Source organism: Rhinolophus ferrumequinum, chromosome 12 (assembly GCF_004115265.2).
Source record: "Rhinolophus ferrumequinum isolate MPI-CBG mRhiFer1 chromosome 12, mRhiFer1_v1.p, whole genome shotgun sequence".
Lineage (NCBI taxonomy): Eukaryota > Metazoa > Chordata > Mammalia > Chiroptera > Rhinolophidae > Rhinolophus > Rhinolophus ferrumequinum.
The window spans coordinates 63,624,143-63,640,070 of record NC_046295.1 but is presented as its reverse complement, the minus strand read 5'-3'; positions in this window follow the sequence as shown (position 1 = coordinate 63,640,070).

The window sequence follows — 15,928 nt, the reverse complement described above, 5'->3', positions numbered from 1 at the left end:
TTTCACTTAATTCTCCAACAGCCCTGTGAGGAAAGTACTGTTATTACCGCTGTTTTAATCGTGAAAATGTGAGGCTTAGATTTGGATGAGATCATACAGTTAGTAAGTGGCAGAGCTGAGACTCTAACTCAAATGTCTGTGCTCAACTATTACGCAATATTGCATTCCCTCTGAAAGGTTTAGTTAGGGGTATAACAGAATTGCCCAGAAATTATGAGGGTTTGAATGAAGGCAGTTGCTGTCAGTTTGCAGAAGGGGGATTTCAAAACGATAGGTGACAAATTCAGTGGGGAATGGAGAGGGGAAAAAATAACTTGGGAAAGAAGCCGAGACATCATTCAAATTATTTTCTCTCTCTTCTTTGGAATATCATATGTCACGTTATTCAGAATTTTGTGTTTCCAACATTAAGAGTTTTGCAGAATCAATTCAATACAATCTGCCTAAAGCAGTTCACTTATCTCTCGAGGTACAAGAAAGGCCAAATCCCATCTGAGCCACAGAATGGATGTCATTCTATGAAACCCTAATCATCAAGGAATTATGTAGCAAAGATGATAAAAACTTGAGGAACCACACGCTCGTGTCCCTTCTAGATGGTTAGACTTTTATAAAACTTATAGAGTAACACATTTTACACAAATACAGTTGAGCATTATCAATACCCTTAATTGCAAAACAAATCTGATTTTTTTCCCCATTTAACTTCATTTTGGGAAATCCCTGGCACATATTTTATGCCACATTTAATAATTGCCTGTATTGGTTTGCTAGGGCTGCATAGACTGGGTGGCTTAAACAACAGAAACCTACTTACTCACAGTTCTGGAGGCTGAAAATCCAAGATCAAGGTGTCAGCAGGTTTGGTTTCTTCTTAGGCCTCTCTCCTTGGCTTGCAGGTGACCACCTTCCTGTTGTGGCCTTACACGGTACTTCCTCTGTGTGACTGTGTCCAAATCTCCTCTTCTTGTAAGGACGCCAGTCCTATTGGGTTAGGGCCCACCCTAAAGACCTCATTTTAACTTAAGTACCTCTCTAAGACCTGATCTCCGACTGTGATACATTCTGAAGTACTGGGGGTTAGGAATTCAACATAAGGATTGGGGCGGGGGGAGCAATTCAGCCTACAACGTAGCCCAAGGTCACAAAGATCGGAACCATATTCACACTGTAGTAGCCCATTTCTTGAGATGAAGAGCTCCAATTGCTCAAGCCATTTGTACAATTAAAACAGAGCCAAAAGTGACTTCACGGCTGGACACGTAGAACAGTTACCTCCTTCTTCCTTGTTATGTGGCCTGTTTCCCAGGGTTAAAGAGAAATTTCAGTCATTCTTTGGCTTCATGGCTGGCCACGGGGACATCTACATATCGTATTTGAAAGGGATGAGAACATGGGTGGGGTGGAAATTGAAACTATTTGTTTAGCTACAAGTGCATGGGGAGGATGAATGAAATGGTGTGATCTCAGAGGGTGTAATTTGAACTGGCAGGAAACATTGAAGGTCAGTCTTATTGGGCTTCTAGAACTATACCCCTTTTTCCTTGGAATAGCTCTGCCTACGAAAGGCTACCACCCATTTACCAATTTGACATCATGGAAGAAAAGTTTCCTCTAATCTTGTTTTTCCTTATACTTATATATGATTCAAAGTCCATTCATTAGGGGAAAATACTGTGGAGTACATGTATAATGTCTAATAAAAACAGAGTGAGGGAGAAATTTTTTTGCTGCATTTTGGTAGATTAAAACACACTTCCCACTAATTAGCTTTCTAATAAAACAGAATACTGTAACACCTTCTATTGTTTAAAAATTCTTCCCCCTCTCCCCAGTGGAAATGTTTTTCTGCTCCCCTCTTCAATGAGTGGCCTTGATATTTTGCCTCACCTATGGCCTCACAGTAAAGTATCTCAAATCTGTATCTACTGCCTAGAATTTTCTCTTGCGTATTACCAGGTCTTGCCACTTGACTGCTCTATAGGACCCTTACACTCAATATGTACAAAACTGAACTTCTTACCGTCCCTCAGAAATCTGTTCATCTTCCATCCGCTACACGCCCTGTCTTGGTTCATGAAACTTCGTCACTCAGTTCCTCAAACAAGGAACTTAGAGTTGTACTTGTTTTCTTCTCATCCCTCATCTTCCATGTCTAGACCCCAAATCCTACTAACTCTGTATCTTAAATACATGTCCTGGCTATGCTTTCCTCTTCGTTCTCTTACATTTAGATCCCAATCATCTTTCACCAAGCCTATTGCCTTTGATTCCCCAAGTCTGTCCTGTCTCACTTCCTTCTCCTTCCATTGGCACCCTTAATCGATAGGTAAATTTCAACTTCCTTAGCCCAACATTCCAGGCTCCCATCCTGGGCCTGGCCACTTATCCAACATCCTGTCCTGAAACCATCCTTTGCTACATATTTACAAACAACTAGTGTCGCTTTCGTGCAGCCTGATGTTCCCTGAACTCAAGGTCATGAGCTCACTCACAGTTTGTCTTTCTGGCAAACTTCCTACTTCTCTTGCAAGCATTACACCCTTGGGATGCCTTCTTTGGTTCCCACAGCCTGGACGTGGTGCCCTTTTCTCGTAGCATATTGTACACGTCCTTCATTCACTAATCAGCTAAACTGGACCAGTTTCCTTCTCTGTCTTATACATTAGATTTCCAGTTCCTTATACCCAGGGACACTTTTCTTCACTTTTGTGCCTCCCATATCTAGCCAGTGCATACCACATAGTAGTCCCTTTAAGTATATTGAACAAATAAATGTGAAAATGCTTTAAGAAGTTTTAAATCTGATGGAAGTCTAAGGAATTTTTTTTTTTTTTTTTTTTTTTTTTTTAACAAACGTCATCCCTTAAACATCTAAAATGAGCTATTGTTTTATTGTAAGAAGAAGAATGGAATCAGAGTTAGAAACTTCAGGTGCCAGTCTACATCTAGCTACAGTAATTTCCTTGACTATAAAATGGGGATAATGATATATCTAAACCAGTTCTTGTGGGAATCAACTGCAACAATGTGGGCAGAATTTATTTCTAAACTATAAATATTGTTCTGTGAAAACATGAGTTAACATCGGCTGTGCTCCAATCTTTCTAAAACTGAATATACGGCACATTGTGCACGTCCTTCATTTCACTGATCAACTGAACTGGACCAGTTTCCTTGTCTGTCTTATACATTAGATTTCCAGTTCCTTATACCCAGGGACAAACATACATTATTTGTATACATGTATATCTATATTTATATTTATATCATCTATCTACACATGATTTTTTTGTACTTTATCTTGCTTGACTATTTAAAATAGATCTTCACTATCTGTGTAATCCCTTGAATGATGGACAGTGATTTCCTCATTTTTGAAAGAGAGCAGTATTTTTTCGTAAGATTAGATTTCAGTGACCTGCTCATCATACATTAATACAATTAAATATACAATTGTCTATCCAATTCAACCAGTTCTCAAAAAAAAAAAAAAAAAACAAAAAACAGGGAAAAAACTGGATGCTATTTGGGTAGAAAGAATTATTCCAAGCCAGAAAAATCAATGATTAAATGACCTGAGCACATATTTTTATTTTACCTGAAAGAACCAATAGGTTTTACCAGAGCCTCTTGGTATTTTGGGAGCAGGTGGGAGTTAGCGCTCGTTTTGGATCTAGAAATGAAGAACAGCGACTCTACCTTCCCCCACAGACATTTTCTGTTTTTACACAAGGTATATAGAAAGTGCTTAATAATTAGGGCGACCTTCCCTCTCGTTTTGTTTGGAACAGCTCTGGTGTGTCCTTTTGGCCTGGTGGAATTGATAAAGCAGCCCTTTCATTCTCTAACCTATCCCTGTTTGGCTGATAAATTGTGTGTCCGTCCCAGCCTCAGTGCATATTGAGTGACTATCAGGAGGGAATTAAGGTAAGTGTTTCAATGTAGCATTTGTTCTGCATGACATTTTTCAGCAGTGGTTGGGCCTGGAAGCATCATTCAGTCATAGAAATAAAGATTCAGGTTTCCTAACATAGAAGAAGTAAAAAGAGTCCTTTTCTGTCCCCAGTTCTCTTCTCCTTTCTCTTAACTTTGCCAATCTTCTTCTTTACAAAATGAACGGTGACCAGGCCTGCAGGTCGATGGAGCCCTCGAGGTTAAGGAGAGGGAGAGGCTATTGTGATAGAAGCAGAGAGACCCCACCAATCAGCAGGCTTCGGTGGTATTTTCTTAGCATGTGTGATTTTTAACTTTAACCTGGTGATGAGATTTATAACATTTATCTGCAGAATTAACATTTGCTGCATTTGATCAGCAATTTGAATTGCCTTAATCTGAGTTTCAAAACTGGGATTCATATTATTATACTTACGGATTTATTCTGTCTGTCCTTTGACCTCTCCATATTAGAACACCTAGAGATCTTGGAAAAACAAGTCCTTTAACGTGTATAAAATAAACACCTGTGACCCCTCACAAGACTTGCTAGGAATACATAGACATTTATAAAAGTTCTTTGAGCAGGAACTGTAGGACTCCTTAGGCATGCAGAGGTCTAGGCAGGCAGAGCAGGGCTGTTGAAATCCTCTCCTCCAGACAGAAAGAGTGACACAAACACTCCAATTAGCATTCGCAGAAGCTGTCAGGACGGGGACCTGCTGTGGACTGCAAAAAGCCCTCTAAGAGCAATTGCTCCCAGGTATTTACTTAACACCCTTGAGCCAGGACAAAGGAAAGTTTATGAGATAGGATCCTGCTAAGGGAACAAATGCCTAAGGGAATGGAGGAAGTTAATTAAGGAAGAAAATCAGAATCCTGCTGGGATTTCATTTCCTTAAGTGCTCTAGACAATCAAAGGCTGGTTTACCTGGCTCTGCTCACGTCATCTTGTGGTCCTACTCTAAGTGCGAATCCCCACCTAATGTCAGCCCCTGGCACTTGAGAACTCTCAATGGGACAGCTAGTGCAATGAGACCTTCAGCCTGAGACTTGAGACCGCAGAAATAGAGTAGCAGGACTAAGAGTGAAGGGAGGGACCCTGTGATCCCACTTATATGTGGGTTCTGAAAAAGGCAACTCACGTAAGCAGAGACTAGAATGACAGTTTCCAGGAGCTGGGGAGTGGGAGAAATGAGAGGACGCTGATCAAAGGGTACAAACATGCGTAAATTCTGGGGATTTAATGCACAACATGTTGGGCATAGTTAGTACCACTGTATTGTATAGTTGAAATTTGCTAAGAGATTAGATCTGAAGTGTTCTCTCCAGACACACACGCACACTCGCACAGGCACACACATAAAATGGTAACTATGTGAGATGATAAATGTGTTAATTAGCTTGATTATGGTGACCATTTTCTAATGCATACTTGTGCCCTTCCGAGAGGAAGCATTAGGACAAAATCTTAGGACTTGGTTCTGCAGACCGGCCTGCTGTGCTAAGGATGGAGGCAGGCAGGGCTCACGTGTGAGTTCAAGCTGGTAGGACTGGCTCGGACTCTTAATGGAGGCCTCCAGCGGCTGATTGTCTTCTAGCTCTGCCTGACATTCCAAATCATCATAACAGTGTTACCTCATGGACAGAGTTAAATCAGACTCATGTGAATTGAGAGGTCTCCTGAGTTCCTGAGTAAATACTCCATGTCGTCCCAACTTCCTGTTTGGAACCCGTCCTTTAAAGACAAAGAGCTGAGCATCCTGTGATTTGAGATTGTTTCAAGCTGTTGAGGTCTCATTTTAGCACGATTGAGTGTCACCTTACAAATGACTAATCTTTGCTTATTTTGATAGTGTGGCAAAGTGAACATTTGTTGGGACAATAATTACTGAGGAAGAGGAACATATAGAGTGGTTACAACCTGGCATAGGGGTACAGACAGACTCAAATCTTAGTTGCTTTGTCACTTTCTAGACCTTCTCCCATCTGTAAAATGGAACTAATAACAACTGAGGATTAAATGAGATTTTAACCTGTGTCTTGACTTGTAAACCCTCACTGAATGAAGCTAAATGGTTTATGAATGGATTTGTCAGGGAAGAAAGAATCAGTGCTGCTCCTGACCATTGCTGGACACTGGGGACTGGATTTCCCTGTTCTAATCACTCTGACCTTCTCTAGGGCATTGTCATTCAGTCAAGCATTGACAGATTCTGACTTTGCCGGGCAATGTTCCTGTCTGCACACCCTTGTATAACAGATCTCCTTAAGGATCCTAGGACTAGTTATGACCCCTGAGTTGGGAAGGTATAGATAGGTCTTCTGAAGTATAGGTTACACAGATTCCATCATCATCATCATCAAAATATCTAACTTTTTGAATATTACTATGTGCTAGGGACTGTCCTAATGTTAAAGGCATTTTCTCATTTAACCCAATAATGACCCTAATGAACTGTCATAGTAAATGTAAGTATGTCCTTCATCAAGAAAGTCAGAGGGCTGGCCTGGTGGCTCAGGTGGTTGGAGCTCCATGCTCCTAACTCCGAAGGCTGCTGGTTCGATTCCCACATGGGCCAGTGGGCTCTCAACCACAACATTGCCAGTTCAATTCCTCGAGTCCCACAAGGGATGGTGGGCAGCGCCCCCTGCAACTAAGATTGAACACAGCACCTTGAGCTGAGCTGCCTCTGAACTCCCGAATGGCTCAGTTGGTTGGAGCACATCCTCTCAACCACAAAGTTGCCGGTTCGACTCCTGCGAGGGATGGTGGACTGTGCCCCCCTGCAACTAGCAATGGCAACTGGATCTGGAGCTGAGCTGCGCCCTCCACAACTAAGACTGAAAGGACAACAACTCGAAGCTGAATGGCACCCTCCACAACTAAGATCGAAAGGACAACAACTTGACTTGGAAAAAAAAAAGTCCTGGAAGTACACACTGTTCCCCAATAAAGTCATGTTCTCCTTCCCCAATGATAAAAAAAAAAGATTGGGGTTTAAAAAAAAAAAGAAAATCATATATGCAGAAAGTATCAGGGGATTCTTTTAACTCTTTCCCCTGCTGTAGTGATTTCCCTCCAGGTTTATTGAGCTATAATTAATTGACAAATTATAATTGACAAATTGTATATATTTAAGGTGTACAATGTAATGATTTGATACACATACACATTGTGAAATGATTGCCACAATCAAGCTAATGAACACATCCATCACCTCGCATAGTTTTCATTTTTTTCTTGTGGTGAGAACATGTAAGATCTAGTCTCTGAGCAAATTTCAACTGTACCATATGGAAGGAAGTTTGTACCCTTTGACCAACATCTCCTCATTTCCCCCGCTCCTCAGCCCTGGGCAACCACCATTTTAGTCTCTGCTCCTATGAGTGCCACTTTTTTAGATTCCACATATAAGTGAGATCATACAGTATTTGTCTTTCTGTGTCTGATTTATTTCACTTACGTAATGTCCTCCAGCTTCATCTATGTTGTTGCAAACATAGGATTTCCTTTTTTTTTTTTTTTTATGAATGGATTTCATAAAAAGCCTAAATTTCTCTTTCTCAGGACTTTCAAGATGGTGCTAACTGAGGTTAGGCATGCTGCTTTTCCTTGGGCGACTTGGAGTTGATCGGGCAGAAAGTAGCCTGGTACAGACAGAGCTTGATCCTCATGGCTTGCTTCTGAGAATTGTGCCATATGGTTTCATCTTTCTCTCAGTGACCTTTGCAGCTCCACCTTTTGCTTTGTCTACATCACTTCTTTCTGCCCCCTCACCCTGTACCCTGGCCCTTGCGTGCTCTCCTTTCTCTCATTATCTCCATTAAAGTCTACTCTCAGATTCTTCTGTCACAGCAGAGGTTTTAAAAATGTGATACAAGGACCATGCACAGCAGAATTCCAAATGGAGCTTGTGCAAAGTGTGGATTCTTGGCCCCATGTCAGACCAAAAGAAACTCTCTGAAGGTGAGACACTAGGAATCTGAATTTTTAATAAGCAAGTCATTTGTTGCCTTTGGAAATTGACATTTGATAACCAATTTAGAAAAATGGACTAAAGTGTTATCTCTTGACAAAACCTACATTTTTAACAGGAATGGTCACTTTATACCAAAGGCTATTAAATTAAAAGAAGAAAGATACCTTTCAATAGTAGTGTCTCTCAGCCCTGAGTTTATTTTAAAACCCCCTGGAGAGCTTTAAAAATCATGAAAAAAAACTATGCCTGGGCCACACTCTATCAGAATTTCTGGAGGGAGGATTCAGACGTCAGAAGTTTTTAAAGGCTCTCAGGTGATTCTTATGGATTCTTATGTACTGCTCTACAGAATGGAAGGAGGATACAGGAAAGTAGAGCAATGCTTCTCAAGGAGTCACCTGAGTGTTTTGTTCAAGTGGAGATTTTGGTTCTGTGGGTCTGGATGCTGCCTGAGATTTGCATTTCTAACAAGCTCCCAGGTCTCAGACCACACTTTGAATAATAAATCAATAAAGACCTCTTTCTCTAATTCTACTGCACATTAGAATCAGCAGGGAGATTTTACAATAAGTTGATGCACAGGCTGCACTCTGAACCAATTAAATCAGAATGGGACCCAGGTATGAGTTGTTTTTTTAAGCTTCCCTGGTGATTCCATTGTACAGCAAGGGTTAGGAGGCAGTGCAGGAGATGGTTAGTGAATTCTTCTAAATCCCAAAGAGGACAGGAGCTTTTTTAACCATGTTGAAACTCCAAAGAGCAGAAGAGGTTGATCCCTTAATTGATGATGTCAAAATCTAGTATCACTGAATTTTTGTTTCTTCTTCTTCCTCTTCTTCTCCTCCTCCTTCTTCTTTTAAAATATAATTTGATCTATTTGTTTAGTCTTTCTCCCACACTAGACTGTCTTGATGACTAGCTTTATAGCAAATCTTGAGGCTGGATAGTGTCAGTTCTCTAACTTTATTCTTCTTCAATATCGTGTTGGCTATTCTGGGTCTTTTTCTTCTCCATATAAACTTTATTTTATTTTATTTTCATTTTTTTAAAATTATTTTTTATTTTTCAATCACAGTTGACATACAATATTATATTAGTTTCAGGTGTACAACACAGTGATTAGACATTTATTTAACTTATGAAGTGATCACCCTGATAAATCTAGTACCCATCTGACACTATACATAGTTATTACAATATTATTGACCATATTTCCTATGCTGTACTTTATATCCTCATGATGATTTTGTAACTACCAATTTATACTTCTTAATCCCTTCCCCTTTTTCACACATCCCCCTAACCCCTCTTCCATCTAGCAACCATCAAAATGTTCTCTGTATCTATGAGTTTGTTTTGCTTGTTTATTTTGTTCTTTAGATTCCACATACAAGTAAAAAATCATATGGCATTTGTCTTTCTCTGTCTGACTTACTCCACTCAGCACAACACCCTCTAGGTCCATCCATGTTGTTGCAGATGATAAGATTTCATTCTTTTTTATGGCTGAGTGATGTTCCACCCTATATATGTACCACCTCTTCTTTATCCATTCATCCATTGATGGACACCAAGTTGCCACCACATCTTGGCTATTGTAAACAATGCTGCAATGAACAGATAGATGCACATGTCCCTTCGAAGTAGTGTTTTGGGTTTCTTCAGACCCAGAAGTGGGATTACCGGGTCCTTTGTCTCTTGTTATAGACTTTGTTTTAAAGTCTATTTTATCTGGTATAAGTAAGTATTACTACCCAAGGTTTTTGTTTGTTTCCATTTTTGCATCACTGAATTTTTAAATTTTAAGGTTTTTCACTTGGTTGATGAGGAAAATTACATTCCCTTAAGATTCTCCTGCCACACACACCTTCCTTGTCACAACCCTCATGGTCAGTACTCATGTGCTTGTGGAATTTTGTGGTCCTGAGCTTGACTGGGGTGAATTTTATGCCCAGTTATTATGTCATATCATGTTCCTTTCTCAGACATGGGCTGTGCTGACTTTCTAAATAAGACATGCAGTCCAAAATTTAAAAAACATGTGAGGTCATAGGAAATATTTTTAAAACAAATAATTTGGTGCTCATGGAAACAAGAAGCTTAATGACATTGTCTAAGAAAGCTGTCTGCAAGGACTTCCCACAGCTCTCAAATGGCTCTTGGTTATCAGTTGTTGGGAGCATCCCAACTGGCTAGAAGTACATCAGTTTGATGACATGTAAGAAACTATTAGATGGAGAATTTTTGAATTTCACTCCATGTTTCACTCCATAAGGACAGATGTTTCACTTTTTTCCAGTGATCTAATAGAGAATTTTGATTTGCAAATAAGAAGTTCCTAAAAATAAATTCATATACCCTTGCTATTTGGTTTAACTTTCAATTTTTCCCAGTGTGGGCTAACATAGCTCTCATCTAAGTTCTTTCTTTATGTGAACCCTATTGCTTTTCTCCTGAGGTTATTTTAGCATATGATACAATCAGACAAGCCTTACCTAGTGATTTTTGTGTAACCTGTAGGATGTGACACACAAGCTTGTTCCTTCTTTGCCTGGGTTGTGTCTTGGGATAAAGTTTTCAGCACTATGTTCTTATTTAAGTTTTATGGTTGCTTTTTTTTTTTTTTTTTTTTTGCAGATGGGAGGGGTCATTCAATAGGGACTTAGTCTGTTACAAACAGAAAAAATCCCTTCAATGATCATTTAAAGATATTAAAAAGTCAGGGGCTGACCCTGTGGCTCAGGCGGTGGGAGCTCCCTGCTCCTAACTCCGAAGGCTGCCGGTTCGATTCCCACATGGGCCAGTGGGCTCTCAACCACAAGATTGCCGGTTCAACTCTTCGAGTCCCACAAGGGATGGTGGGCAGCACCCCCTACAACTAAAATTGAACATGGCACCTTCAGCTGAGCTGCTGCTGAGCTCCCGGATGGCTCAGTTGGTTGGAGCGCGTCCTCTCAACCACAAGGTTGCCAGTTCGACTCCCCCAAGGGATGGTGGGCTGGGCCCCCTGCAACTAGCAACGGCAACTGGACCTGGAGCTGAGCTGTGCCCTCCACAGCTAAGACTGAAAGGCCAACTTGAAGCTGAACAGCACCCTCCACAACTAAGATTGAAAGGACAACAACTAGACTTGGAAAAAAGTCCTGGAAGTACACACTGCCCCCCAATAAAGTCCTGTGTCCCTTCCCCAATAAAATCTTAAAAAAAAAAAAAAGTATTATAAAAAAAAAGTCTGCCACATTTGTTATTTTACTGCTAAGTTTACCGCGTTTACTTCTACTGCCCTTTATATTTTATTGTTGTTTGTATTTACTGCCAAATTTATCTCATTAAATGCTTAAGGAATTATTAGGTTCTAAGCTAGAACCACCAGCTAATGTACATCTGAACTTCTGATTCTTGGAAAATGTGAAATAATAAATGTTTGCTATTTACTTTGCTAAATTGTGGGTTAATTTGTTACACAACAACAGATAACTAATAAAATATTTTAACATAGTTATAATCTCTGTTTTAAAGTCCTTGTGTGCTTATCCCATTTCTTTCATTCCTGGGTCTGTTTCTATTGTCTGATTTTTCTCCTTGTTTTATAACACATTTGGAACAAGAAAAAAAAAATAACCACAAGAATTTTCCTACTTCTTGACACATATAATAATAATTTTTAAAATCTGGTGAAATATACATAACATGAAATTTACCATTTTAAACATTTTATAGTATACAACTCAGTGGCATTAAGTATATTCACAGTGTTGTGCAACCATCACCTCTATCTAGTTTCAGAACATTTTTTCACCCAAAAGGGAACCAATAGCCATTAAGTAGTCATTCCTGATTATTTCCTTCCCCCACTCCCTGGCCACCATTAATTTGCTTTTTGTTTCTATAGATCGGCCTTTTCTGAGTATTTCATATAAATGGAATCATACAATATGTGATTTTTTGTGTCTGGCTTCCTACACTTAGCACAACGTTTTCGAGTTGTAGCATATATCAGTACTTCATTCCTTATGGCTGAATAGTATTCCATTGTATGGGCATAGTTCATTTATTTGTTTATCCATTCATCAGTTAATGGACATTTGGGTTACTTCCACTCTTTGGCTATTATGAATAGTGTTGCTATGAACATTCATGTGCAAGTTTTTGTTTGAACACCTGTTTTCAGTTATTTTGTGTATATGTCTAGCAGTGGAATTTCTGGGTCATATAGTAATTCTATGTTTAACTTATTGAAAAACCACCAAACTGTTTTTCACAGTGTCTGCACCATTTTACATTTCCATCAGCAGTGTGGGAATTTCTCTACATCCTTGCCAACACTTGTTTTTTCCCAGATCTTTTATTGTAGCCACTCTAGTGAGTGTGAAATGGTACCTCATTGCAGTTTTGGTTTGCATTTATTTAAGACTAATGACATTGAGCATGTATAATAATTTCTGTTGGATGTTGGACATTGAGATGACTACTTTGTTGAGTATCTGGATTTTGTTGCCTTCCATAAATCAGTGTTGGATTTTATTCTGGAAGTCAATTTACTTCTAAATATTCTTGATCCTTTCAAGGAATTTCTAAAGCTCTGTTAGAGTGTATTTAAGGTAGCCTTTACTCCAGGGCTAAGCCCTATTTCTAAAGTGTAGCCTTCTGTAGATTCTAATGAATGTCCTGAGTGTTCACTGATGTTCCTTCATTTTGGTTGGTTAAACTGACATGTTTCTTAACATTTCTGGTAGTAATTCAACTTACAGCTTCACGTAAGTTTTCTTTCCCTAGTAGTTGTTCTTGTATACTCTCACCCTATAAATACACAGTTTATTATTTGGTCAAACATTGAAGGTGATCCCTACGCAGATTTATGGAGCGATTTAATCTAGGCACCGTATTCTTTTCTGATACTCCATACGAATTCTAGCCACTTTGGCCTCTCTGAACTCTGCTGTCTATATCCTCTGCTTATTAAGACTGCTGTGTTCTTCTTGGATTCTTCCTCCTTGTGTCAGTGCCTGGGAAATGCCTTCATGCAGAAAGCTTGGGTAATTATTGGACTCCATTCATTTGTTTCCCTTCTTTTAGGGGTCAGAATCTTGTGCTGATAAGTGTATGCTGTTTAGAAATAGTTGTTTTATAAATTTTGTCCAGTTTTCTAGTTATTTATGGCTGAAAGATTAGTTTGGGATCAGTTATTTCAACATGGCCAGAATTGGAAATATAAAAAATTTTAAAGGTATTATCTCATAAAAGCTAGAAAACTTCTTTTTCAAAATTCAGTTCATCTGCAAACTACAATACCTTTCTCTGGTCAGAGTCAGGTAATGAATTTGTTTATTTCTCAGCCAATCTCTTTGGTTATCACATTGTGCTAAGTTTAAATCAATTACTATGGCAAGGTGGGTTGTAGTCTGTGATTTGCTTAGACCAGTTAAGACTCACCCTTGAAACTGAAAGGTGGAGTTAAGTGACCTAAAGTGTTTGAACTTCCTGGGGGAGGGGTGGTTTCCTGAATAAAAATGATGGATAATATTAGGATGACAGAAAGGGGGATTGGATTCTGGGGTAGGTAACTAGCAAATATTTACTCCATTCATCCTATAGATGATAAGTGGATGGACAGAGAGATTAGGTGACCTGACCAATATCTGAAGTATAATTTGTGACTAAGTTAGTAATAAAAACCCTGATCCATTTGACTCCAAAGGCAAGGATGATAATGGACCAGTATATTTAAATAGATTTTATAAATTACAAAATATTTTCATAAACCTTCTCTTATTTTAATTCTTTCAGCAATTCAACAGGTTTAAGCAAGATATATATTGGCCCCATTTTACAGATGAGGAAACTGTATCTCAGGTTAATAAAGTGGTTCAAGAATACATGGCTTACGGGGATACGAAAGTCAATTTGGGGAATGTAATCAATAATGTTGTAAAGACTTTGTAGGGTATCCGATGGACACTTGTCTCATTAGGGAGACCACCTCAGGGATGATGTAGATGCCTGATCACTGCACTGTACACCTGAAGCTGAAGCTGAGCAATAATGAATGTCAACTACAATTATATATATTTACAAGAAGTGAAGTACAGTATTGGGAATAGAGACAGTGGAAATGTAATGACTGTATGAGATGTCAGAGGGATAGTAGGTGGGGGAAGGGCCGTTATCACCGTGTGAGGGATATAAATGATAAATATCTAACTATTACATTGTTTCGTACATCTGAAACTAAAAAAAAAAAAAAAAGAAAAAAGAAAAGGAAAAAGGAATACCTGGCTTGTGTAGAACTCGGACTAGAACCCAAACCCTCGTGTTCTTTTCATGGAACGTGATTATTCCAATATTCCTTTAGTTATTTAGCCCAGGTACTTGTTTTTTTCCTTTCTCTTACCTGTTAAAGACAATAGATTTTAGAACTTTATTGTGAACCATTTGGTTTTCATTTCTTAATTTTACAGCTGAGTTCCTTTCACTAGGAATCGCAAACCACATAACAAAGATAAAATAAAATGTTTGTTTTATTCCTTTTCTTGGTGAAAGGTCTTGGCTCATGGGATAAGTTAGCTTTGTTTGGCAACTTGAGATCATCAGAAATTGATTACTTAAATCATTTAAATCTCTTCATCATTTTAATCTTTATGCAGAATTAAAGATGGTCATAGGTTAGAGACATTAGGCGAGAAGGTTGCAATAAATGCTTTTTCTAAAAGTGAAAAAAAATTAGAAGACAGTCTCTTGGAAAGAACAAGGGCTTTGGAGTCTGGGAGGCCTGAACTAAATCCCACCTCAGTTACTTAGTCACTTAATTATTTTTAGGCTCAGTATTTTCTTTTATAAAATAGGGATAATAAATACTTGGGTCATTCTAAGAATTAAATGAAATAACATAAAGAATGTTCTAGTGTAGCAACATCACGTAGTTTATTATTATTATTACTTTAATACTATGTAGAATTCTGATGCTCTAAGAGCAACGTTCTAACATTTTTCTCTTTGTCAGATCCTTTCTCTTAGACTCATTAAAATGCATCAGGAAGAGACTCGGGGTCCAGAGTCTTAGAAAAGCTGGTTAAACTGAGATGGTTACTTTCTCTTAGCTTGAAAACCATAGTAGCTTTGAACCCTTGCCTGTAGAGCAGTGATTAAGGGGACAGGTAGTAGAGACAGAATGTGACTTACTCCTTGGCGACGTGGCCTTGAACATCTCCTAACGTTCAATTTCAACATTTGTAAAATGAGGGTGGTGATAATAAATGTATGTGCTTACAGAATTAGTTAAAAACGAAGAAAGATAATCTATGTAAAACACTCAGTGACTAACAACTAGTAGAACTCAAAAATGTTGTTTTCTATTGCTCAAGTTGAAGAAGGACCTGGAGTGAAGTGGAAGATGGAGACAACTTCTTGGTTTTTTATGAACTCTGCATGTAACTCCTAATATGTAGGGTTTCCCAACCACAGTGAGCTACTTAGTAGCTTCCCTTGAATGCCTATACCATCTTTCCTTTTTATCTTTTTTTTATTGATTTTTTAAAATCTCTCAAGAGCTGGACTGTCTCCCTCTGGAAACTGAACTATAGAGAAGGCCACTGAAATCATAATAGGTAAGTGCTATGTAGAGCAGATTGATTCTGGACAGAGGCTCTGATTCCCCCAAAAGAGGAAGAGAAAAGTTGCTGAGTTAGAAGATGCTGCTCACAGGTGGGGCGGATGGGTGGCTCAGTTGGTTAGAACATAAGCTCTGGGCAGCAGAGCTGCCGGTTTGATTCCCACATAGGCCAGCCAGCTGTGCCCTCTGCAACTAGAATGAAGTCAATGAGCTGCCGCTGAGCTCCCGGGTGGCGAGATGGCTCAGTTGGTTGGAGCACGTCCTCTCAACCACAAGGTTGCCGGTTTGACTCCCTCAAGGGATGGTGGGCTGTGCCCCCTGCAACTAACAACGGCGATTAGACCTGGAGCTGAGCTGCGCCCTCCACAACTAAGATTGAAAGGACAACAACTTGACTTGG